Source organism: Lissotriton vulgaris, chromosome 5, assembly GCF_964263255.1.
Source record: "Lissotriton vulgaris chromosome 5, aLisVul1.2, whole genome shotgun sequence".
Classification (NCBI taxonomy): Eukaryota; Metazoa; Chordata; class Amphibia; order Caudata; family Salamandridae; genus Lissotriton; species Lissotriton vulgaris.
Window position 1 is genome coordinate 1,653,511,720 of NC_141693.1, and position 27,713 is coordinate 1,653,539,432.

The window sequence follows — 27,713 nt, forward strand, 5'->3', positions numbered from 1 at the left end:
TGCAGCAGGAGGTGAGACCAACCGAAAAGCAGTCGTCGGTTCCCCCTGCCAGATTAGGATGCAACCGCCCTGTAGGCAGTTGTAAAGATCCTTTTTTCTATTACGTTTTGTGCTGCAACCCAGAAAAGGGCTGCAGCACAAGCTGCAATAGAAAAAGGGATGTTTTTAAACATCCATTCACCGTGTGTCAAGCACCATTTGGTGCCTACTTACTTGTTTCCGGAGGCACCACATGTGCCCCCGGGACACACAGCGGAGGCCATGGGGGGACCGCCATGAACAGACAGTCAAAAAGGGATATCCTAATCCACATGGTGGTGCCTGCACAGGACTTCATTATAGGGATTAGGAATCAAACTGACATCCCAATGGGATCTTTGATCCTTTGGAGATAGGGGTCCTACCCCCCCACCTCTGCGGTCCAACCGGCTGCATTGTAATGCAGCAGTCAGACCGATGCCTTAGTTGGGCGGATCGATATCGATGGCCTGTCAGTGGCGGTCCACCTGCCATCATAATGAGGGTGAGGGCCATACTAACTATCAATATCTTTTAGAAAATTAATTTCTCTCTGTTTTTTCCTTTTTTTCTCTCCACAATTCATACTATTGTTTTATCTTATTCTACGGTTATGCATATTGTTATAGTTGTTATTGACTACACATTACATACTGACCCTACCATTTTGTGCCTTACCACTGTTTAAAGAAGAAATTAAAAAGAGTTTCATTCATGCCTCCTCATGGGTTGCCAACTCATTTTTATCCTTAAAAAAATTACAATGTTTGTGAATTTTAAGAATAATTGCTTTGTTTCATTGTCAGGATTGGTTTTGATGGATTTGTGCCTCAATAACTTAGGGATTGGTTAGACATGAATAATATTTCTCTCTTCAGACCTTGGTTGTGACCCACAGATTACAATATATCTTTCTGCTTTTTGGAAAGGATAGCAAATGAAAAGGGAACCTATATTGTAGTTGGTTAGATTATTCCACAGTTTTTGATCCTTTACGCGAAGAACACACTATGCCCAAACATAAAATCTTAGGCAAAGATAATACTAATTGGAATTCTGGAATTTCATATAAATTATCAGGGTTTGCTATGACAGAGATGCCTTCTGTACAGATAAAAAACAACCAACATTGTCCTTAAACAAAACCATGTGCTGGCCCTCACTTTGTTTCGTCTCTACCTATGGAACCTCCCTATTTCCTGATAATGGTGCTTTATTTTCCAACCAGACTAGAGACCTCTTCTTACTAGTGGAAGCTGATGATTTGGGTCTTTTTGGAGTAAACACTGATTGGACTTCAAAGATTTATGAACCGTTGGAATTTATAGCTGTAAACATTTTTTTCACCTGATTATGGCTAAGACTAAAATATTGAAAACAGGCAGAAATAAAGCAGTGAATCATTGGTTCATAAGATGAGTATGATTATTGTTTGACTAAATCCTAAACGAAGTTTTGCTTTCTCCAAATTGTTTTAACACCATCGCTACTAGTGATATTTTCCTCCTGTGCTGGAATTTTCAAAAGTCCATTGAGTATGACGAGCTGGGCTCGTCATCAGCCTGGTAGGAGGCTACTTCATGACGAGCCCAGCTCGTCATGAGCCTGGAAGGGGTTAATAACTTTGATCCCATTGTTAAACAAGGTACCGAAATCAACATGCCACTTGTGCAACATGGATGTGGAATCACTTTGTCGCATTTTTTGTCTTTCCCCTTGACTGCTTGACATCTATAGACAGTACCAGAGATAGGACTTGAATCTCAGTGGTATACCTACAGTATCCGAAGCATCACAGTTTTACGATGTTAGAGAGTCTCACAGATCTGGTGAGGCAATGTTTGGAAATAGCTTTCAAACACTTATTTTGGAACTTTCTTATATATTGAATTGGGAAATAGTTAGTGACTATCCAGTTTTTACTTTCTATTTCTGAGGGCGAACACATCTTTTCTTCCATTTCATTTGTATTTTAGTCTGTGACATTATGTTAAGTACAAAATTGTAAATTGATTGATCATAGCATTGTATTTAACAAATGTTTTGGAAGTTATAAGGTTTCCATAGTGGTTTACGTACGAAAGTAAATAAAACTAAACAGCAACACATGCAATTACATTATTCGTGATAGATTTACATCTCCCATAAAGTCCATGGATCCAAAATGAATGGACGATACATCTGTCATTAACTCCATTTTTATAAGCACAAGACTTCCAAGTCAGATATTAGGACGATGGATTGGTTGCTTAATGATCAGATGGGAGATTCTAGATATATTCTGGTAAAATAATGACAGAAGCTTTTAAATCAGCAGTTTACAGAGTCGTTGCTTTCACCTTGAACAGTAGTCCATAACAAATGAAATACTTTCCAAACAATCACTTTAATACCCTGGAATACATTCAGTCAGTTTTGAACATGGGCCTCTCTGCAGGGTCACCCCGCCACTTTTTGTTAAACTCTTTTTTTTTGGTCTAAGACTCTGCACACTTTACTACTGCTAACCAATCCTAAAGAGCTTGTGAACTCTTGTCTGAACCATGGTTAAATTGGCTTATACTCATTTGGCATATCTCCTTTACTTGTACGTCCCTTGAAGAGTGGTATACTATATACCCAGGACCTGTGAATTAAAATGCCTTCAGTGGGCCTTGAGTACCTATTGTGCCACCCACTTAAGTAGTACCTTAAAACGTGACCCAGGCCAGATATGCATCCTGAATGCAGTTTTAAACTGCTATGTCAACTTTGCCCTAAACTCCTCTTGCCAAGCCTTATACCTCCTCTTTTGTTACAGATAAGGCACACCTAAGATCGGTCTTGGGTAGCCCATAGACAGAGTGCTGTCTTATAAAACACTTGGACATGTACATTTGAGTTGCGCATATCCTGGTAGTAGTCTTTCCTACTACTTTGAGGTCTACCCCTAAAATAGGATAAAATTGGGGATTTCCTATTACATTTAATATTGTTTTAATTTCCCATTAGGAGCAGGTATCTATGTCAAGTTTTGTGTCTTTGGAATTGTAATGAAAACCCATATTTAATGGTAAAGTCAGGTTTCTAATTACAATTTTGAAAATGCCACTTTTATAAAGTTCATATCATGATGGGGAGTGATCCAATTGAGGTAATAAGGGGTGGGGCTCAAACTGATGTATTGAAAATGTGTGTACCCCCTACACCATAAATTCTTTTGTATCTTGTTTCTGACTGCGTCATTACTCTGTGTCCATGTTAGCCAATGATGGCTTCTTATTCTTTCATAAATTTGTGTCCACTCAGCTCTCACATATTTGAATTACTAAACCATTACCTTTCACACAAAAAGGCCCATCATGTATGGTAACACAAACAGCAGTATATGATAATAAATTATATAAACCTTAAACACTTATGTCACTTTGTTGAGTATCTTTACTTCATACACCAAAACACATGCTTATGTAATGTGCGACAAACAAACAATACATAATGGTTACAGATTTGCATTAACATCACATCAAAAAAATACACAACATACATTCAATGCAACATTACTGCATACTAAGATACAATGATTTTACATTTGTAAGTGTCCAACATATTTATTCAAATATTGTGTTCATTGTGAAGTAGTTTTCAACAATATTAACCAACAACGATTACACATTTCCATTAGCCAGGGACCATCTTATGGCCTTCAGTCTTAAGGTCCCAAAAGTACCATGTGACCCTTAGTGGTCAGAGCTTTTTATTATGGTCATGGAGGTATCACTAGTCTCCTTGCCGCTCCTGTATGTTACTTGTCTTCTTTTGCTCAGTAATGACTCTCTCTTGGCTACATTTATGCATACCGTGACGTGTTTTGACCTTCTTATTGGGCCTAGGTAATTTTAGCAAAGGTCTTCTTCATGGCAGGATCTATCCATGTGTGGGACACTGCAAAAACAGAGAGCATAGGGTGGGAATTCTTGCCAGTTCTCAAAGAAAATGTAATTAATTAAAATATTCAAAAGCCATCCTAATTGCTGATGCCCATGTTGATCAAAACAGCTTTTTATTAAGCAAACCACAATACGTGGAGTACTGGGAGTTACATGACAGACATGACATTCAAAGACAGCCAAGAGGCTCCGCTGTCAAGGAGAATTAGCAGGGTCCAAGATGAGGGGCCATCAGGCTTTGGGAAATCAGTGACTAGGATAACAAAAAGGCTGCCTGTCAGAGAACCTCCATAGCTCAACGATTCAATAGGCATACCTGCTTTTCTTGTTCCCTTGTCTGGAACGGAAGAAGTGCAGTCTTTGTCTGTTTAATAACGTTGGAATGGGACTGGGTCTTAGCAAAGAATTATGTATTGAAGAGCTTGGGTAGACACACCATATACCTTTCCATAATAACTGGAACCTTTTAGAATCACAGAACAAGATGGTGGTGTGTGAAAATGGCTGTGCACTGCCCTCCATTTTGTCGAAGCTGGTGGTTTTGGCTTCATCTGTAGCCGACGCCCCTCCCCTCTACTGGAGCATGATTGCTGTGTGCGCTTGCTGGTGCTTGTGGCGGACAGTGAGGATGCTCTGGGAGTTGAGTGAGCTGAGCTGAGCTCCAGGACCAGTAAGACAGCTGCTCCGTATTTTGTGCAGCAGCAGAGGCCCTGCGGGTGGTGGTAGTGGAAGTAAATATTGGAGACCAACAGCAGGGTCGATGGGTCCAAAGATTGTGGGCCTCTCAAAGGCCTGGGCCATGACAACTTCAGAAGCTGCTAACGGAGTAGGCATGGGATGAGGAAGGTTTGGCGGCAGTAACTAATATAGAAACCCATTGAATTCCAGAGCAGACAAGGAGGAAAAGGGCCAATCCAGGGAGCACATCAGTGCCCGGGCTGACTATTGTGGATCTTTTGAAAAGGCCTACATGCCCCTCCACTCCCCCCAGGGGAGAGCGATGACAGGTACCACAGGAGATACTCGGCTGGAAGCAGAGCAAATGGCACCTCAAGGAGAGGCCCACTCAGCTGAAGTTATTAGGGAGCAAGTGTGTACACAGCCTCTGTCTATGCCCAAGGAGCCTCCTGAAGGAACTGGTATTTGTCCTCCAGATTTTAAAAGCACCTGACCTCATGTCAACAACAACACAGGCCGACAGGTCAATGAAAGCCCATAGGGAGAGTCTGATGGGCTCTGGAGGAGGCCCAAGGGCTTTGAAACCCTTAGAATGGGGAAGGCACCAAAGACTATATGGGGGCAATTTCCTCAAAGCGGGGGGCAAAGGGATGAATAATCCATGGGAAAGGTGGCTCTTTGAACATGGGATAGCCCTCCAAGGAAAGGGCGAGAAGGGCAGTTGAAACAAGAGAGATATTGCCTACAGGAAACCAGGGTCAGATATTGAGGTAATGGAGTGCTTTTTTCACTATCTGACTGGTCAAATGGGTCTGGAGATGACTCTGATTCCCCTGGAGGCAATTACAAACACAGTTTTTTGAATGGAGAAAGCAAAGGAAGTTATTCTATAGCAGGAGACACCCTCCATTATAACACCTGGCCAACAGTCAAGAAATTCCCTGCAGGTGGCATGAAAACCAGCTGCTGAAGGCAATTTAAAATGAGACTATTCAACCATGCACTGTGTAAGGGGAAACTCAGTGGAAACCCAAGACCATCTAAATCAAGGGCCATCATCTGACTCACCAATACTTGAAGCCATTATCAAGGGATAATGTCTAACAAGGATGAGACCCAGGTAGATAGCCGCAGAGCCCACGCTGCTACCAGAAAATGACATGGAGCAATTTTAAAGGTGGCAAAGACTTGCTCAGAGATTTCATATAGGATGGCAGCAATGGAAGGGAGGGTGACAACACTGGAATCTGAAGTAGTGGCCAACAAAAGACTGACAGCAGCTCAGAAGGTGCATCTGATGGACGCCTAATGGAAGCTGGCAAGCTTTGAGAACTGGTCACGTCGTAATCATTTGAGAGTTTTGGGGGTGGAGGAGAGTGTTGGGTAGAGTGACATAAGAACATTTATTGTGAAACTATTCAAGAGTGCTTTCCCTGAGCTGGAACGGTGTAACTAGGAGGTAAAAAGGCCACATCAAATCCTGTTCACTATGAAACAGTCAAAACACAGATCAGATAAACCAAGGGCTAGTCTGTATTTTTTCGGGAATCCTCCTCAGGCATTCGGTGTTTGAGAAAGCAGGCCTGGATTCCAAGCATACTGTTGAAGCATGCTCCTTTTTCGTGAGTACAGACTTTTGTCATGTCACGATCGAGAGACTCTGGAGGTTAAGGCAACTGATCAACCCACCCATTTCAGGACAAGGGGGCACAGGCCTTTTTAGCAAATCTGGCTAGACTCAGGGACGACAAGACATATTTTTACATCCAAGGTCAAAGCTAAAGAGTTCTTACTTAATATGAATTAGGATCTGGGTGATACATGATACAGATGTCATGAAGAAAGTGAGCAAGGATTGTGCCCTAAAACTTTGAAAGTAGAAATGTCATTAGATTGCTCATTGATTCCACTCTGATGAATTACTCTTCCTTGTTCTCATATTTGTCTTCCACATTCCTCTGCGTCTATCCTTTCTTTTGTATTCTGGTTTATTAGCTTGGGATAGGATCACATTGGTATTATGTCTGTGCAATAATAACTAGTGAATAATCTGTAACAAATGCTAAGCTCTAGACAATGGGTGGAGGGTACCAAACCATCAACTGACTAGCAATGGGTCTGAACGCTTCACTAGGGGGAATGGAGGTGGAAGGAGGAAAAGGGATGTTGGGGTACGGGTGGCCCTGTGGCAGGGGAAAGTCAAAACAGGGACTAAGGGCAGAAAAAGGAGCATAGAGGTCAGATGCAAAAGGGATCTTTAATAGTGGAAGGCCAGAAATCTAGAAGGATAATTGTCATGATTCCATCCCTCACCTGCCTTATATGCACATACATGCAGGTGTAGATTTTCCCACTTCCCACTCTTGAAACCCACCCCTGTCCCGTGCAACCAGCACGCCAGAAATATGTTAGTGTGTGATTGTGTAATACTCAGAATCTGTTTTATACAGTGATTCAGGCCTTTTATGATTCATGTGTATAGTATTGTTATTTATGATGTCATTTGTTTTTGCCAAGTGCTTGTTGGATTCATGGCCCAAGTTTATCGAGTTTGTGAGCCAGACAGAGAGGAACGTTGTGGCCAGTGAATGACAGGTATTGATGCAGAAAGGGTCTGCCGACTTGTGTTCAGGGCAGGAGAAGGCTCGGAGAAGGAGCGGAGAGCTGAGAGCAGAGATGCCGTTTTCAGCGCGCACGCTGGAAAACGGCACGCATGGTTTTGGCGCGCGATGCGTCAACCTTCCTTGGGTGTGGCTGGGTGTGGTTCCTCTATAAAAAGCCACACCCAACGTAAACCGACGCTTTGCCTTCTGTCTTCGTCGCCCATCGGAGGTGTTTGCTGGAGTCCCAAGACGACGGCCTGCACGACGGACTTTGAAGGTCTGGTTTCATCGCGCGCATCACCTGAAAAGAAGAAAAGAAAACTTAAAGCTAAGTTACAGTTCTTCTTCTTGTTTGAATTATTGGCGCCCAACGCAAGCAAGCGACCAGAGAATATTTGAACTAGAGACTTACCTGGAAAAGATTCAAGTTTCCAATTCTGTAGAAATTCCAAGGAAAGGAGCAATTTACAAAGACTTCAGAAAAAGGATTTAGAGACTTTGAGAATTATCAAAGAGAGAGAGTTAATGTTATTTTGTGTTTGCCATTTTGTCTTTTGTTTTAATATGATACATATTAGGGAGTGAAGGTGAAGAACGGCATGGTGAGAAGTCAGAGTAAGTGGAAGATAGTTTAAAGGGATGTTATGAATAATGCAAACAATTTTGCAAGGCAGTAACTCATCATTCTTCTTTGAACACTTACTTTACAGAGAACAAACGCTGAACAATCAATCTTCTACGTCAACAATCACCTTGCCCAACCCCCCTTCACGACGACAACACGGACGCGACGCCAGATCTTAACCAGTCGCAGGTAGGACTCACTAAAGCCCAAGTAGAGTCATAGAAAACCTGTTAGGATTAAAATAGACAGTATAGAAATCAGTATTTACAAAAGTTCTCCTTATTGCTTCGCAGGTCGACAATCAAGGAAGCAGGTAGCGTCCACGATCCGGCCTACCTCCCTGATTTCTATTTAATTACCTCAGTGTATTAAAACAGTCACTAGGTGTTGCCTAGAATTTGGGGAAGTTGGTCCATAACGTCTCTGCGAAATCATCTACAGGCAACCTACAGGTAAGGCTGCTTGTAACCTTGTCAGAAGGCAAAGCACACGACGATATTTTCGCCCAGACGTTATGGATCCTTCCATCGCAAGTTCTTTGCAAGATATAACAACCTTGTTAACGACTATTCAAGCCGAAAACGCAGCCCTTCGTAGGGATATCACAGATATTCAGAGCAATATGCAATCTGGTTCTAGTCAGTGGGGGTTTCCCTCAACACAAAGACAAGTTCTGAAACCAGCCACGTTTCAGCCAGGACTTCAGACCTTGCATTCTGGTCCCAGTTCTTCCTCTACTCCAACTCAGATTCAGGTAGTTACTCCAATTACAGTACCTTTAGCACCTCCTGAACGCTTTTTGGGAGATAGTAATAAGTTTTCGATCTTTTTAAATCAATGCCATTTGCATTTTATAGCCAAGCCAGCAGCCTTCCCAGATGACTCCTCTAAGGTAGCCTTTATTTTGTCATATCTAGGGGGGGACGCAGCCCTTTGGTCTGTGCCAATTGTAGAACGCGATGACCCAATTTTATATAACCTTAGACTTTTTAAGAATACTATGAAAAAGTTATTTGCCAAGCACGTTTTTGTCCAGTCCGCAGACCATGAATTGTTGCATCTCAAACAAGGGTCTTCGGATTTATTACATTACATTTCTCAGTTCAATAGACTTGTTATTGAGGCCCGCTGGCCTGAAGAAAAAAGAGTTTCCCTTTTTTACAAAGGGCTTAGAGATGAGTTAAAAGATATGGTCACACAGATCTTAGACCCACCAGACACCATCGAAGATTTTATTGATTTAGTAGTAAAGCTTAATCATCGACTTTTAGAACGCAGAGGAGAAAAAGGTAAAACAGAAATTAAGGTGTTCTCATTTAAGGAAAGGTACAATAGTGTTAAGCCTGAAAGCTCGTCAAAGTTAGATTCTGGAGTTGAACCAATGCAAATAGGTACAATTAAAGGGCCCCTGGGTAAGGAAGAGAAAGACAAGAGAAGAAAATTGAATCAGTGTTTATATTGCGGCAAATCAGGTCATTTCGTCAAGGAATGTCCAGTTCGCCCAAATAAACCTAAGAGTAAGAATTCTGAGGTGGCTCTTGTACAGCAGTCGGAAAACTAACTGGCTCGACTAATCAAGAGGTCAGATTGTCGAGTGAGTTATCTAGCTTGGCCTCAATAACTCCTGAGATTGCTTCCCATCATCTTAGTATTACTGTTACTTTGCAATCTGAAACAGAAAAGGGGAAGGAATGGACTGTTGATGCTTTGATTGATTCTGGAGCTACAGGCAACTTCATAGATACTATGTTTTTGCAGAAGTTAGAGTTTAAAACCAAAGCCAAACAACACCCAGAAGTGGTTAAAGCGGTGGATGGTAAGGAGTTATCATCGGGACTAATTCAATTCCACACCGAAACACTGTCAATGACTTGTTTACAAAAACATAAGGAGAACATAACTTTTGACGTCATAGGCGCCCCTCAATTTCGCTTGATTTTAGGGATACCTTGGTTAGTCAAACACAATCCCAAAATTGATTGGGTGGAAAGAACCCTGTTATTTGACTCAGATCATTGTGTATCTTCTTGTCTAACAACACCAGATTCCCAAGTGATAATCCTAGGAAATAATTTTCCCCTGACTTCAAAGAGCATACTCCTACTGGAAGGAATTCCAGAAGAATATTCCGACCTCCATGATGTATTTGACAAAAAGAAGGCTAACACACTACCCCCTCACCGGGATTTCGATTGTCGGATAGATTTGGTACCGGGGGCTACATTGCCATGTAGTAGAATCTATGCTCTCACCGAGAAAGAAAACGAGCACCTAAGAGAATATTTAGACGAATATCTGGCCAATGGTTTTATCCGACATTCGAAATCTCCTGTATCCTCCCCCCTCTTTTTTATTCCGAAAAAGGGGGGAGAGTTGAGAACATGCATCGACTATAGAGCTCTAAATAATGTTACCATCAAAAACAGATATCCTCTTCCTTTGATCCCGACACTTTTGGACCAATTAAAAGATGCTAAGATATACACTAAATTAGATTTGCGGGGAGCTTATCATTTGGTTAGAGTCCGCAGCGGAGACGAATGGAAGACGGCATTTCGTACTAAATTTGGTTTATACGAATACCAGGTCATGCCATTCGGGCTTTGTAATGCTCCCGCAGCTTTTCAATTTTTCATAAATGAGGTTTTGAGAGAATTTTTGGATATCTGTTGCATTGTGTACATAGATGACATACTCATCTATTCTAAAAACACCGTAGAACATGTACAACAGGTAAGAGCTATTCTTCGAAAACTACTTGACAACTCCTTGTACATTAAGTTGGAAAAGAGTGTCTTCCACACCACCAAAGTGGATTTCTTGGGATATGTCCTGAGCCCAGATGGTATTGAAATGGATCCTAAGAAGATTCAGGCAGTTTTAGATTGGGCCAGCCCTTCTTCAGTCAAACAAGTACAAAGTTTCTTGGGGTTTGCAAATTTTTATAGGCGTTTTATACGTAATTTTTCGCAATTGGTAACCCCAATTACTAAGTTATTGAGGAAGAACACAAAATTTGATTGGAATACTGATGCTGAAGAAGCCTTTCAAAATCTAAAAAATCATTTCACTTCAGCACCTGTGTTAATGCATCCTGACCCTTCTAATCCATTCATTGTAGAGGCGGATGCTTCACAGTTTGCTATAGGGGGCATTTTGTCTCAAAGGCACAAAGAAACTGGTCAAATGCATCCAATCGCCTACTACTCAAGAAAGCTAACCCTTACTGAACAGAATTATGCCATAGCTGACAAGGAATTGTTAGCCATAAAAGCAGTCTTCGAAGAATGGCGCCATTACTTGTTAGGGGCAAGACATCCAATAACAATTTACACCGACCACAGGAATCTACAATTTTTACGCTCTGTGAAAGCTCTCACTGCTAGACAGCTAAGGTGGACAATGTTTTTCAATGATTACAATTTTGTAATTACTTATCGTCCGGGAAGAGAGAATTTAAAGGCAGATGCATTATCACGTTTGGGGACTGTAGAGGAGAAGGAGATTTCTCTTCAAGAAGTTCGACCAGTATTACCTGAGGCTTGCTTCAAGGTGGGAGTGGTGGTCACTGATATTGTAGAAGACATTAAATTAAGAGTTTAGGATAAGACCTTTCAAGAATGGAAAATTTTGTATCCTTTAATGCAAACTAGAGAAGGTTTATTGTATTTGAATGAGCAAATTGTTGTACCAACGCAAGAACTGCAAAAAAAGGTGATACAATTACATCATGATCCTCTTATGTGTGCACATCCAGGAGTTGCTAAAACTAGTCAGTTAATCAAAAGAAGGTTTTGGTGGCCAACCTTGTTGAATGATGTAAAAGATTATATCGAAACTTGTGTAATTTGTATCCAACATAAAACACAACATCAAGCACCTAGTGGTTTCTTACTTCCTCTCCCAATTTCGCCTCAACCTTGGCACACGATATCGCTGGACTTCATTGTGGAGCTTCCAGAGACCAAAGAGGGGTTCAACACTATTTTGACTGTGGTAGATCACTTTTCTCGAATGGCTCATTTCATACCATTAAAAGGCATCCCTTCTGCAAGAGAATTGACTCAAATCTTCTCTAAAGAAATAATTAGATTACATGGAATTCCCTCTGTAATTATTTCTGACAGAGGTCCACAGTTTATCTCTCACTTCTGGCAAGAATTGGGAAAAACTTTGAACATGGACATTCGCATGTCCTCCGGTTATCATCCTCAGACGGATGGTTTAACTGAAAGGACGAATCAAACTATTGAACAGTTTCTTAGGTGTGCTTTAGCAGAAGACGAAAGAGAGTGGTCAGATATTTTGTGGGTTTTAGAATTCGCTTTCAATAATTTAGACAACTCTTTCACTAGTCTGTCACCTTTCTTTTGTGTTTATGGTTTCCACCCTAAAAATGTTCCAGAAAGAGTAAGCATCCCATCAGCCATACCATCACTGGAGGAACACATTACTAGATTGGTTCAAGTTCAGAAACAGGCTCAATATCATTTAGCTCAAGCGAAAGAGAGTCAAAAAGAGTCAGCAGATTTACATAGAAAACCGTCACCAGAATACTCAATCGGAGATAGAGTTTGGTTATCTACAAGGAATTTGAGAATGACTATTTGTAAAAAACTACGTCCCAAATATATCGGACCTTTTGTAGTAGAAAAAATAATAAATCCTGTCAGTATCAAACTCACCTTACCCAGTAGGTACAAGTTTCACCCGGTGTTTCATGTATCGTTGATCAAACCCTGTAATTCAATGACTAGATTTCTTAAAAATCCACCACCCATCCTTGTTGATGGTGTCCCTGAATTTGAGGTTCAAAAAATTATAGATGCAAAGAGAGTCCGAGGTAAACTGTTTTACTTAATACATTGGAAAGGTTATGGCCCCGAAGAACGGACATGGGAACCTCTTTCCAACGTCCAAAATTCTGCTCGATTGATCAAGAATTTTCATCTTCATTATCCAAACAAACCGAGACCTGTACCACAGATTTTGGGAGGGATCTTGAGAGGGGAGTACTGTCATGATTCCATCCCTCACCTGCCTTATATGCACATACATGCAGGTGTAGATTTTCCCACTTCCCACTCTTGAAACCCACCCCTGTCCCGTGCAACCAGCACGCCAGAAATATGTTAGTGTGTGATTGTGTAATACTCAGAATCTGTTTTATACAGTGATTCAGGCCTTTTATGATTCATGTGTATAGTATTGTTATTTATGATGTCATTTGTTTTTGCCAAGTGCTTGTTGGATTCATGGCCCAAGTTTATCGAGTTGTGAGCCAGACAGAGAGGAACGTTGTGGCCAGTGAATGACAGGTATTGATGCAGAAAGGGTCTGCCGACTTGTGTTCAGGGCAGGAGAAGGCTCGGAGAAGGAGCGGAGAGCTGAGAGCAGAGATGCCGTTTTCAGCGCGCACGCTGGAAAACGGCACGCATGGTTTTGGCGCGCGATGCGTCAACCTTCCTTGGGTGTGGTTCCTCTATAAAAAGCCACACCCAACGTAAACCGACGCTTTGCCTTCTGTCTTCGTCGCCCATCGGAGGTGTTTGCTGGAGTCCCAAGACGACGGCCTGCACGACGGACTTTGAAGGTCTGGTTTCATCGCGCGCATCACCTGAAAAGAAGAAAAGAAAACTTAAAGCTAAGTTACAGTTCTTCTTCTTGTTTGAATTATTGGCGCCCAACGCAAGCAAGCGACCAGAGAATATTTGAACTAGAGACTTACCCGGAAAAGATTCAAGTTTCCAATTCTGTAGAAATTCCAAGGAAAGGAGCAATTTACAAAGACTTCAGAAAAAGGATTTAGAGACTTTGAGAATTATCAAAGAGAGAGAGTTAATGTTATTTTGTGTTTGCCATTTTGTCTTTTGTTTTAATATGATACATATTAGGGAGTGAAGGTGAAGAACGGCATGGTGAGAAGTCAGAGTAAGTGGAAGATAGTTTAAAGGGATGTTATGAATAATGCAAACAATTTAGCAAGGCAGTAACTCATCATTCTTCTTTGAACACTTACTTTACAGAGAACAAACGCTGAACAATCAATCTTCTACGTCAACAATCACCTTGCCCAACCCCCCTTCACGACGACAACACGGACGCGACGCCAGATCTTAACCAGTCGCAGGTAGGACTCACTAAAGCCCAAGTAGAGTCATAGAAAACCTGTTAGGATTAAAATAGACAGTATAGAAATCAGTATTTACAAAAGTTCTCCTTATTGCTTCGCAGGTCGACAATCAAGGAAGCAGGTAGCGTCCACGATCCGGCCTACCTCCCTGATTTCTATTTAATTACCTCAGTGTATTAAAACAGTCACTAGGTGTTGCCTAGAATTTGGGGAAGTTGGTCCATAACGTCTCTGCGAAATCATCTACAGGCAACCTACAGGTAAGGCTGCTTGTAACCCTGTCAATAATGAAATCAATCTAGTTTAGAGAGACAAGAGAGATTCCCCCATGTTATAGAATTGCATGGATTCTGTGCGACAAACAAACAATACATAATGGTTACAGATTTGCATTAACATCACATCAAAAAAATACACAACATACATTCAATGCAACATTACTGCATACTAAGATACAATGATTTTACATTTGTAAGTGTCCAACATATTTATTCAAATATTGTGTTCATTGTGAAGTAGTTTTCAACAATATTAACCAACAACGATTACACATTTCCATTAGCCAGGGACCATCTTATGGCCTTCAGTCTTAAGGTCCCAAAAGTACCATGTGACCCTTAGTGGTCAGAGCTTTTTATTATGGTCATGGAGGTATCACTAGTCTCCTTGCCGCTCCTGTATGTTACTTGTCTTCTTTTGCTCAGTAATGACTCTCTCTTGGCTACATTTATGCATACCGTGACGTGTTTTGACCTTCTTATTGGGCCTAGGTAATTTTAGCAAAGGTCTTCTTCATGGCAGGATCTATCCATGTGTGGGACACTGCAAAAACAGAGAGCATAGGGTGGGAATTCTTGCCAGTTCTCAAAGAAAATGTAATTAATTAAAATATTCAAAAGCCATCCTAATTGCTGATGCCCATGTTGATCAAAACAGCTTTTTATTAAGCAAACCACAATACGTGGAGTACTGGGAGTTACATGACAGACATGACATTCAAAGACAGCCAAGAGGCTCCGCTGTCAAGGAGAATTAGCAGGGTCCAAGATGAGGGGCCATCAGGCTTTGGGAAATCAGTGACTAGGATAACAAAAAGGCTGCCTGTCAGAGAACCTCCATAGCTCAACGATTCAATAGGCATACCTGCTTTTCTTGTTCCCTTGTCTGGAACGGAAGAAGTGCAGTCTTTGTCTGTTTAATAACGTTGGAATGGGACTGGGTCTTAGCAAAGAATTATGTATTGAAGAGCTTGGGTAGACACACCATATACCTTTCCATAATAACTGGAACCTTTTAGAATCACAGAACAAGATGGTGGTGTGTGAAAATGGCTGTGCACTGCCCTCCATTTTGTCGAAGCTGGTGGTTTTGGCTTCATCTGTAGCCGACGCCCCTCCCCTCTACTGGAGCATGATTGCTGTGTGCGCTTGCTGGTGCTTGTGGCGGACAGTGAGGATGCTCTGGGAGTTGAGTGAGCTGAGCTGAGCTCCAGGACCAGTAAGACAGCTGCTCCGTATTTTGTGCAGCAGCAGAGGCCCTGCGGGTGGTGGTAGTGGAAGTAAATATTGGAGACCAACAGCAGGGTCGATGGGTCCAAAGATTGTGGGCCTCTCAAAGGCCTGGGCCATGACAACTTCAGAAGCTGCTAACGGAGTAGGCATGGGATGAGGAAGGTTTGGCGGCAGTAACTAATATAGAAACCCATTGAATTCCAGAGCAGACAAGGAGGAAAAGGGCCAATCCAGGGAGCACATCAGTGCCCGGGCTGACTATTGTGGATCTTTTGAAAAGGCCTACATGCCCCTCCACTCCCCCCAGGGGAGAGCGATGACAGGTACCACAGGAGATACTCGGCTGGAAGCAGAGCAAATGGCACCTCAAGGAGAGGCCCACTCAGCTGAAGTTATTAGGGAGCAAGTGTGTACACAGCCTCTGTCTATGCCCAAGGAGCCTCCTGAAGGAACTGGTATTTGTCCTCCAGATTTTAAAAGCACCTGACCTCATGTCAACAACAACACAGGCCGACAGGTCAATGAAAGCCCATAGGGAGAGTCTGATGGGCTCTGGAGGAGGCCCAAGGGCTTTGAAACCCTTAGAATGGGGAAGGCACCAAAGACTATATGGGGGCAATTTCCTCAAAGCGGGGGGCAAAGGGATGAATAATCCATGGGAAAGGTGGCTCTTTGAACATGGGATAGCCCTCCAAGGAAAGGGCGAGAAGGGCAGTTGAAACAAGAGAGATATTGCCTACAGGAAACCAGGGTCAGATATTGAGGTAATGGAGTGCTTTTTTCACTATCTGACTGGTCAAATGGGTCTGGAGATGACTCTGATTCCCCTGGAGGCAATTACAAACACAGTGTTTTGAATGGAGAAAGCAAAGGAAGTTATTCTATAGCAGGAGACACCCTCCATTATAACACCTGGCCAACAGTCAAGAAATTCCCTGCAGGTGGCATGAAAACCAGCTGCTGAAGGCAATTTAAAATGAGACTATTCAACCATGCACTGTGTAAGGGGAAACTCAGTGGAAACCCAAGACCATCTAAATCAAGGGCCATCATCTGACTCACCAATACTTGAAGCCATTATCAAGGGATAATGTCTAACAAGGATGAGACCCAGGTAGATAGCCGCAGAGCCCACGCTGCTACCAGAAAATGACATGGAGCAATTTTAAAGGTGGCAAAGACTTGCTCAGAGATTTCATATAGGATGGCAGCAATGGAAGGGAGGGTGACAACACTGGAATCTGAAGTAGTGGCCAACAAAAGACTGACAGCAGCTCAGAAGGTGCATCTGATGGACGCCTAATGGAAGCTGGCAAGCTTTGAGAACTGGTCACGTCATAATCATTTGAGAGTTTTGGGGGTGGAGGAGAGTGTTGGGTAGAGTGACATAAGAACATTTATTGTGAAACTATTCAAGAGTGCTTTCCCTGAGCTGGAACGGTGTAACTAGGAGGTAAAAAGGCCACATCAAATCCTGTTCACTATGAAACAGTCAAAACACAGATCAGATAAACCAAGGGCTAGTCTGTATTTTTTCGGGAATCCTCCTCAGGCATTCGGTGTTTGAGAAAGCAGGCCTGGATTCCAAGCATACTGTTGAAGCATGCTCCTTTTTCGTGAGTACAGACTTTTGTCATGTCACGATCGAGAGACTCTGGAGGTTAAGGCAACTGATCAACCCACCCATTTCAGGACAAGGGGGCACAGGCCTTTTTAGCAAATCTGGCTAGACTCAGGGACGACAAGACATATTTTTACATCCAAGGTCAAAGCTAAAGAGTTCTTACTTAATATGAATTAGGATCTGGGTGATACATGATACAGATGTCATGAAGAAAGTGAGCAAGGATTGTGCCCTAAAACTTTGAAAGTAGAAATGTCATTAGATTGCTCATTGATTCCACTCTGATGAATTACTCTTCCTTGTTCTCATATTTGTCTTCCACATTCCTCTGCGTCTATCCTTTCTTTTGTATTCTGGTTTATTAGCTTGGGATAGGATCACATTGGTATTATGTCTGTGCAATAATAACTAGTGAATAATCTGTAACAAATGCTAAGCTCTAGACAATGGGTGGAGGGTACCAAACCATCAACTGACTAGCAATGGGTCTGAACGCTTCACTAGGGGGAATGGAGGTGGAAGGAGGAAAAGGGATGTTGGGGTACGGGTGGCCCTGTGGCAGGGGAAAGTCAAAACAGGGACTAAGGGCAGAAAAAGGAGCATAGAGGTCAGATGCAAAAGGGATCTTTAATAGTGGAAGGCCAGAAATCTAGAAGGATAATTGTCATGATTCCATCCCTCACCTGCCTTATATGCACATACATGCAGGTGTAGATTTTCCCACTTCCCACTCTTGAAACCCACCCCTGTCCCGTGCAACCAGCACGCCAGAAATATGTTAGTGTGTGATTGTGTAATACTCAGAATCTGTTTCATACAGTGATTCAGGCCTTTTATGATTCATGTGTATAGTATTGTTATTTATGATGTCATTTTTTTTGCCAAGTGCTTGTTGGATTCATGGCCCAAGTTTATCGAGTTGTGAGCCAGACAGAGAGGAACGTTGTGGCCAGTGAATGACAGGTATTGATGCAGAAAGGGTCTGCCGACTTGTGTTCAGGGCAGGAGAAGGCTCGGAGAAGGAGCGGAGAGCTGAGAGCAGAGATGCCGTTTTCAGCGCGCACGCTGGAAAACGGCACGCATGGTTTTGGCGCGCGATGCGTCAACCTTCCTTGGGTGTGGTTCCTCTATAAAAAGCCACACCCAACGTAAACCGACGCTTTGCCTTCTGTCTTCGTCGCCCATCGGAGGTGTTTGCTGGAGTCCCAAGACGACGGCCTGCACGACGGACTTTGAAGGTCTGGTTTCATCGCGCGCATCACCTGAAAAGAAGAAAAGAAAACTTAAAGCTAAGTTACAGTTCTTCTTCTTGTTTGAATTATTGGCGCCCAACGCAAGCAAGCGACCAGAGAATATTTGAACTAGAGACTTACCTGGAAAAGATTCAAGTTTCCAATTCTGTAGAAATTCCAAGGAAAGGAGCAATTTACAAAGACTTCAGAAAAAGGATTTAGAGACTTTGAGAATTATCAAAGAGAGAGAGTTAATGTTATTTTGTGTTTGCCATTTTGTCTTTTGTTTTAATATGATACATATTAGGGAGTGAAGGTGAAGAACGGCATGGTGAGAAGTCAGAGTAAGTGGAAGATAGTTTAAAGGGATGTTATGAATAATGCAAACAATTTAGCAAGGCAGTAACTCATCATTCTTCTTTGAACACTTACTTTACAGAGAACAAACGCTGAACAATCAATCTTCTACGTCAACAATCACCTTGCCCAACCCCCCTTCACGACGACAACACGGACGCGACGCCAGATCTTAACCAGTCGCAGGTAGGACTCACTAAAGCCCAAGTAGAGTCATAGAAAACCTGTTAGGATTAAAATAGACAGTATAGAAATCAGTATTTACAAAAGTTCTCCTTATTGCTTCGCAGGTCAACAATCAAGGAAGCAGGTAGCGTCCACGATCCGGCCTACCTCCCTGATTTCTATTTAATTACCTCAGTGTATTAAAACAGTCACTAGGTGTTGCCTAGAATTTGGGAAGGTTGGTCCATAACGTCTCTGCGAAATCATCTACAGGCAACCTACAGGTAAGGCTGCTTGTAACCCTGTCAATAATGAAATCAATCTAGTTTAGAGAGACAAGAGAGATTCCCCCATGTTATAGAATTGCATGGATTCTGATCAGGAACAGAACTATGCTTGGGACCATAGAGCATTAGTAGATAGAAACTGAGTCACCATACCACCTCAGTATCATGATCCAGAGTCCTACTAGCTATAGTGTCTCACTTGCCCTCATACTCATATCCAGAGAGTCAAGTGAATTGACACACTAGAACACAACACTCCCATCCCTCTAAGGGATCGTGGTGACAGGACGCCCTTTCACTCACACACTTGTACTTGTCCACAATAAGATATGACAGAAATACAAAGGAAGTATGACATGTTTATTTAAACTATTGTGCTCTAGGAGGCAGTATACATGCCACAATCAAAAAACCTCTGTCTATCAAAAATACCTTCAGCATTGGCAATAGACCGCATATTTTGAAAAGCCCTGTCATATTATAAAAGAAAATAGCCTAACCCCGCCCCTTCTACAGAAGGAAACTGTTTATGCAGCAAAGATCTCTGGGTTTAGTACCGGACGCCGTACCTTAGCATATACAGATGAACTTTCTCCATCTCAGATACAGCCGTGATCTTCTCTCAGAAATATACATCTATCTCTGTGTATGACATTTCTATGTATACCAAATGACAAGGTTTATTTCTGTGTTGTGACTAGGTGCGAGTGCCTGACCAGAATAAAATAACAAGGGACATTGTTATTTGACCTTGTCTGCTGTTCAGATTAAATCCCAGGACAGAACAGAACAAGAAAACAATTGCAGGTTCTGTGTGAAAATATAATGTGGCACAAAAGCAAACGTGTTTACATAGTAACATGTGCAAACGCAATGCGGTCAGTGTTGTTTACAGTTAGGCTGACATAGGGAAAATGACAAAGGGCTCTGTACAGAACACATGACAATAGGAGGGTAGGTTAAAATGTTCTTGACAATGAATGTCATGTCCAAATAATGTACTTTTTTTTCTCATTTATGCGATCTTTATGGTTATAGTAAGCAAGGTCACCTAATGTTTAGTGGAAAAGAGGCCCCCCTTGGATAGCGAGGTAGGACCATGTCTTAAGAACCTGCACATTCTTTGAGTTTACTACCACAGAACCACCATCATGATTCCCTCTTATTTGTTTGATTGCGTTAGTTGGAATCATTGGACATCCCTTCCTACCCTACCACATAATCATGTCCCAAACTTCCCAGTTCTTCATACGTTTGCTTTCCCCTCTAGGTTTATCCAGCTTCCTAAACTTATCAACTGAACAGAGCCAATCTTACACCTTAGGAGGAGATGGAAGAATCAAATTTGTACATATCTCACATCTGGCTAATAACATTAGCGTAAATAAAAGATATTTCTGGTTTTTGCTTAAAACAATATTAGGTTCAATAGTGTCCAGAATGCCCAAAATTACAGTAAAGGTGCTTACCTTGATATTAGTATTTGGAACTTTATCAACAATCTTACCAATTTCATTCCAGTAAGCATCGAGATGGGCACATAAATAAAACATGTGAATGTCGTTTGCTTTTACCTCGCCGCATTTAGGACACTTTTTCGTCACCTGGTTGTTCAATTTTGTTAACCTTTCAGGTGTCCAGTAGGACCTGTGCAAAGTAAAAAGATAATTTTCACTAAGGGGTGCAGAAACTATAATATGCCATAAAAAAGTGCAGGATACTTTCCAGAGTTGTTGCAAGTCTTGAGCCCGAAAGGTATTCTTCCATATATCGCCTGGTGTGCTAAATCCAACCTCATCCCTCTGGGTCAGGTACCAGTAGCATTTCGAGATTTCTTTTCGAGCTGGATCTTTTTGTATTTCTCCCTCTAATTTCCCAATATGATCTGACATTGTCACTTATTCTTTGGACCAACTAGCCAACTGGTAGTATTTGAACCTTGATATTTCCGTGTTAGTTCTTTCAGATAAAGTGTGCCAACTTTTTAAGTTTCCATGTTCTAAAAGTTCTCCCCATTTCTCAATTCCTGCTCTTTTAAAGGCCTGCTAGGGAGTCTTTCAGGCATTCTGGTGTTCCCGGAGAATTCCATATTGGTGCTAGCGGACTGTAGTAGAGGAACTTCCATAGTTTCCTTAACTCGTACCATTGCTTGTACCCTGATCCTAGAACCTTTAATTATTTATGTTTAAATACTTGGGGTGGCCAAACTTATAGAGACAATGGTCATGTTCAGTTTCTGCTTCCAGTAGGCTGAATAAAGTGTATGCGGTTGAAAAAGATTCCTGATATTCTTAAAATGGAAGGCCTTATAGTACATCATGAGGTCTGGGCTAGCAACCCCCCCCCCCTAGATTTTTCTTTTGGCATAGCTTTTTCCTACTTTAGAGGCCCAGATAAAGGTATTTATTTCACCCTTTTTTATTCAATGTGATTTGAACTCAAAGGGAATGGCATTGAAAACAAAAGTAAACTTTGGGAGAATAGCCATTTTGATAACATTAGCTCTCCCCAGGAATGTAAGGGATAAACAGCTCCATGATTTTAATAACTTCCTCATCTCTTTAACTTTTAAGTCCAAATTTCGTTGGGCAATTTTATCAATATTTTTTAAAACTTCTATCCCCAAATATTTAATTTTGTTTTTAGATTCTATCACTGGAGTGATCGTATTCCAGTACCTGACCTCAGTCTTCTGATGGTTGATTTGATAAACAGAGATACTCCCAAAATTCTGTTAATAGACTTGTTATACTTTTCAGAGATTCATGCAGGTTGCTTGTATAGATCATTAGATCATCAGCATATAATGCCACTTTCAGATTCCGTCCCTTAAAATTAAAAGGAGTAATTTCATGAGACCTCCTTGTCATGTAAGCTAAAGGGTCTATATAGAGAATAAAGAGATGGGGAGAGCGGTCATCCCTGTGTGGTGCCGCTTTTGATCTGAAAGCCTTTTGATAATGTACCATTAATGAAACATTTTGTAACAGGAGCAGACTATATGTTCGCTATTACTCTTGAGAAATGTTCGCCTAAGCCAGAGTAGATGATAACCTCCTGCAAAAATGTCCAATTCACGCGGTCAAATGCTTTGGCTGCATCAATAGTAAGAACCGCAAGAGGGGTTTTTTCCTGAACAGCAATATCGATTGCTCCAATAAGTTGGTGAGTGAGATCATGGAACTGTCTGCCCTTATAAAACCCTTCTGGTTATTGTGAATACGTTTCTTTGACAGAGACCCAAGTCTTGCTAATATATGTGTGAATATTTTATAGTCGTTAGTTAATCGTAGACTCACAATTAAGGGAATCCTTGCCAGATTTTAAAATTAGGCTAATAGTTGCCTCGTTCCAAGTTTTTGGAATCTGGGAACCTTCTAAATAAATTGTGTTGAAAAGGTCTGCTAATTTAGGGGCTAAAGATTCCTTTAAGGCTAAGTAGAGCTCATTTGGAATTACGTTGGGACCAGCGGACTTTTCTCTTTTTAATTTGTTTATCGCCTCAATAACCTCCTCCGTTATAATAGCTGCATTTAATAATTTGCAAGAGTCTACATCCAGCTTAGGAAGTTGTGATCCTCTTAGTTAGAGGTCCACTGCTGAGGCTAAAGGTAAAAGGTCTTCCTCATACAATGACTGAAAGAAGTCTACTAAAGCTTCTTCAATACCTGCCCTTCCTCTACTTTTTTTCCTTCATTACCCTTATATATTGCCATGATTTTATTTCTGTTGGAGTCAGTTTTGACCTTCCACGCTATGAGTTTTCCTGCTGTTTTCCCCATATTCGTAATTTGATAAACAACTGGCCTGCCACCTCTTCCTTACCCTTTCCTCTAAGTAGAGTGCTAAATCATATATTTTTTTAAATAATTCTCCCTTTGATTTATTTTGTTCTTCCTCCGTGGTTGCAACATCCACCTCTCCTGTGATTCTAATATATCGGCCTCTAACTGCAAGATTTTAAGCCTTTTCTCCTTGTCACTGCTTATTGCTAAACCAATTAAGACCCCTCTGAGCACAGCTTTATAAGCGTCCAAGACTACATTAGTATGTATTTCTACGTTAACCCTGTCTTTAAAGTAGTGTTGTCTCATCTTGTTTGTAACATGGTGGACTAGCAAAAGAGTACGGTCTAATGTCCATCTTTTCTCACCCAGCATGAGATTATAACATATGTCTAGCTGGACTAATGAATGGTCTGAGAGGTGAGCGGGCATCTGAAACACTTTTTTCACCTTTTTGCTTAAGAGTTCATTAATTAAAAAGAAATCAATTCTTGAAGCATGGCCATATTCATGATTCCTATAAGTATACCTTTTACTATGATCCCCTTTGATTTTCCACATACCAATTAACCCCAAATCATCTTTGAGTCTAAATTGCCACTCCCTCATTTTAGGGAGATTCAAAGTTCTAGCAGGTGGGTGTCTATACTTTTTTGGATCTAATAGGATGTTAAAGTCACCACCTAATATGAGTGGTGTGGACGTTGTTATTAGCTGCGTGTAGAGGGACTGGAGTGGTGGGGGATCATCTGTGTTAGGGCCATAGTACCCAACGACAGAGAAATAAATATCTCCCGACTTTATCTTAGCTATAGCTATTGAATCTTCCCTTCCCCCTACTAATGTTAACTTTGATGATTTTTTAATAATAATTGATATGCCCTTAATACTACAAGATTGATTTGTGCAAACACTGTTTTTAACCCATTTTTCATGTTTTATGATTTCAAGCCACTCTTCTTAAAGGAGGTGGGTTTCTTGCAGTATGATTATATCACTCTTTATTACCTTAAGATATTCAAAGATTTTTTGTCGCCTTCCCCTTGTTCTTAGCCCATTCACATTCCATGTCACGATTTTTAATTCGCCTATCTGAATAAAAGTTTATTGATCTGTAATTTGCCATGCCCCTGTTTGCTATATATATTTTGCATTTTGGACAATATTTTTTTGTCTTTTTTCCCCAATTCTCCCCACCTAAAGAAAATGTGCTGTGCTCAAAGAAAATGAAGAAACCCTTAACATTACCCCCACCCTGGAGAACCCTCCCTACAGTCATTTGGAAAAACCTAGTTTCCCTGTTTGAGGTCCGCTATCGTGAGTATTTTATTTAACTATCTTGGCTCTTGCAGTTAAGCATTACTTATTATTTTTGTTTTCATTCACTCTAAAAGCAATTCCACCTCTTTCGTCTCTCTGATATTGTAGGTCTTGTTGTTCCACATTATCTGCAGGAGGGCTGGAAATTTCATTCGACAGTTGCCCCTTCAGCCGTTAAGTCTTACATATAATTTCCTAGCGCCCACTGTCTGTCTGCCGTTGCCTTGGAAATGTATGACAAATTTTTTATAGCTATAACCATCTTTAGTGAGGTTACCTGATTTCAAAGCCTTATTCAAGATGATTTCCTTTAAGGTGTGGGTCTTGAAAATAATATGCACACACGCAGATTTTTCATTACTTTATTTGGTCTGAAAGGGTCCCTATGCACCCTTTGTATGTCATCATCTAAGATCTTTTCGTCCAACTCTGGGGAAAAATCTTTTAACAAATTGACTTTAAAACACCTTATATTCTTCCCTTCCATGCCTTCAGGGCTATTCAACAATCGTAAATTATTCCTACTTGAATTGTTTTCCAAGGTCTCAACTTTATCCCTGAGTTATTTTTCAGCTTATCCCATCTTATCAATATTGTTATGGCAGAGTTTCACACCCTCCCAGGTCTGCTCCAGAGTATTCTCAATAGCCACAACTCTGTTGACTAATTCATTGACCTTAGACACCAAGGCTTTGCACATAGCTTTAATTTTTTCTTGGTTTTTCTCAGACTTTGCAAACCTAGGTTTCATCTTCTTGAAAAGTGAACCCATCAAGTCACCAATTTCAGCCTGGGTGGGTATTTCTAACCTTTGATCTTTATTCTTCATGACCTAGTGCAGATTATCTTCACTTTCTGGTGCCTCCTCTATTCCTATAACCTTCTCCTTCTCGTCTTCCGGGTCCTTTGACATAAGAACTTGGATCCTATTCAGAGATTCCATTATTGTTAAAATTGAGGAGGACATTAGCTTTTGTTTAACTAGAGACCCTTCAGCAACACTCTCCAATTTAAGTGACCTGAGCCCTAGTGTTAACTTCTCTTGCACCTTAAAAAAGGAACGGAGGGAAGGAGTCACTTTCAGATTAGAACCTTTCTTGAGCTGTTTTTTTTGGCTGTTTTGGCAGCTCTAGTTGAAACTACCGCTGCTGTGCCTCCTTTGGCTCTCTGACCCCTTTGTTTTCTATTAATGTATTTCCCTTCGCCACCTTCCTGTGACGTAATCTGCTCTTTATCTTTGTCTTGCACCCTTCCTTTCTCTATCCCTGTTTCTGTTAAGGGAATATCGTCATCCCCTATGGGAGCCAGATCTAAATACAAACACTTGATTCTTAGCGCATGACAGGTATCTTAAAGTCAATGACACCATCTTTAATGTCTTCCCACTCATAAGGTTTTGAAAATGTTTTGTCTTTTCTAGGAGAAACCCTTATTTGAGGTGCCATCGCAGTTTGGAGCATTTGTGCGGGTTGTTTAGGTGTGTCCCCTTGTAACAGAACCGCCAAATTGGTGTTTGAGATGGACAGACCCCTTCGCTTGCCTCTTCCTCTCTTCTTAGCTGAATTCATGCAGACAATTACTTTCGTGCAGCCTTTGGTCTTAGCCTTAATTTTGGAATTAATTTTAGTCTTTTTACTTTCTTCTTCTATGTCACTAACGTTTCCCCTGTAACCATGCCCGTCGTTAGTACCAAAACCTGAAAACTCCCGAATTTTCTGCGTGCTACGAGGGGACTTACATAGAGAATGCCTAAGACTTACTCTTAGTACTGCACCCGTTGGTTCTGAAATTCTACAGCAACAACTGCCCAGAGGTTTCCTGTTTTCCCCAGCATTCTCGAGGGCCTGAGATGCCAGCTCCAAGTCTAGACCCGCCTCAGCCCCTGACGCCATCCACCACTTCTGCCTCCGTCCCGCCTCCATGCTGCCGAGCCTCGGGGGTCAACAGGTGCCAAATGTGGATTTCCCGGGTTTTCTTGCTTCGTTAGTCCCCAGAACCCGATGAGTAATCCTCAACTTCGCCGAAAACAAAGTCTCGCTTCATACGCCTGCAAGAGCCAGTTGCGTCCTCTATGCACCTCACATTTGTGGAGCTCGCCACCTAGGCTCCTAACCGGCCGCCATGTTCCCTGAATAAAATAATTGACTTCTTTGATGCAAAATAGTAATCTGCAGATCAGAACAGCCAATGTTTGGGGGCTAAATTACAGAGTCAACAGGGGGAGCGTTGTGGCAGGGTTTAGAACTATGGTAATGGTGCAGCGCAAAATTGCCCACCCTTTACACAGTACAAATACATCACAGATACTTAACAGACACATTGTATGAACATGCACGTAGCATATGTTTCCTGTATGGTTTAACACACTAATGTAAGTGTTGCACCTGGCAACCATTAATAAAGAGTACATTCACTGTAGAACTAGAGAATTTACTCGTATTATGTGTTTACTAAATCTAATAAGAAATAATAAACAGTCCTTATTTAGTAGATAATTTACTCACTATATAGAGGAAATTGGACTTTCATAATGTGTGCTTTAATACTGTGAATAACAGTTATTGATTAGCAAACTGAATAGAAACCATCCTGCCCTATGTAGAATCTGATTTTACCTAAAACATGTAAAATAACTATGTAATGTGAGCATTAATATTTCATATATTTGATTTCAATGTAGTTCCAAGCCATACCTATGCATTTCTAAGCATACATTTTTTTTGCTTGACTCTGGTTTCCTTTATGGAATTTTCAGATTTTTGAAAAAGAACCATCCTCTTACCTTGGACTAGATTTACCTATGCAGATGACAAAACCTGAGACTTTTCTCTGTGCATCAGCAACTACTACTATTCTTTTGCATTGCTGTAAGTTAATTCCTTGTTTGTTTCATACTTGTATCTTCATTGCATGGTTTTAAGAGTTGTGTATTTAAACTTAATTTTGAATTTTTAATAAACCTTTTTAACCCAAGCTACCAATTCCTGGTCCTCATTGTGTAGGAGAATGGGTTGAACTGTTAATTGAACTTGATTGATATTAATGCTAACTCCCATCACCGCTTAGTTGGATATAGATGTCTATCAGAGGACCAATGGTAAGCAAGAAGGCCTAGAAAATGCTTTATCAATCTGAAAGCACATCAGATGGTTTACTACTGACATGAGGGAGTTATGGTGTCCTATCTAGAAATATCCCAAACCCAGTCCAAACCCCACAAACCCATGCTTCGGACAAACGATTGATGGTGTTTTACCTGTTCGGGAAAGAACTTGTAGCAGTGGAGGAGTGTGAATATCATATGGCTGAGATACCTGTCACCCCCTCTCAACACAATCCCCAAGAATTGGGAAACCGGAAACAGTTCTTGAACTTTTGGAAGGCGGGAAGGGAGTTACCCTTCCCGGCCGTATTTATTAAAATATGAAACAAAATCAAAACATTAA

The 27,713-nt window shown here is 41.3% G+C and overlaps 1 pseudogene; it reads right to left on the reverse strand.

The window, feature by feature from the left end:
• Positions 1–27,713, reverse strand: part of LOC147716911 (uncharacterized) — a 149,597-nt pseudogene that overhangs the window by 65,171 nt on the left and 56,713 nt on the right.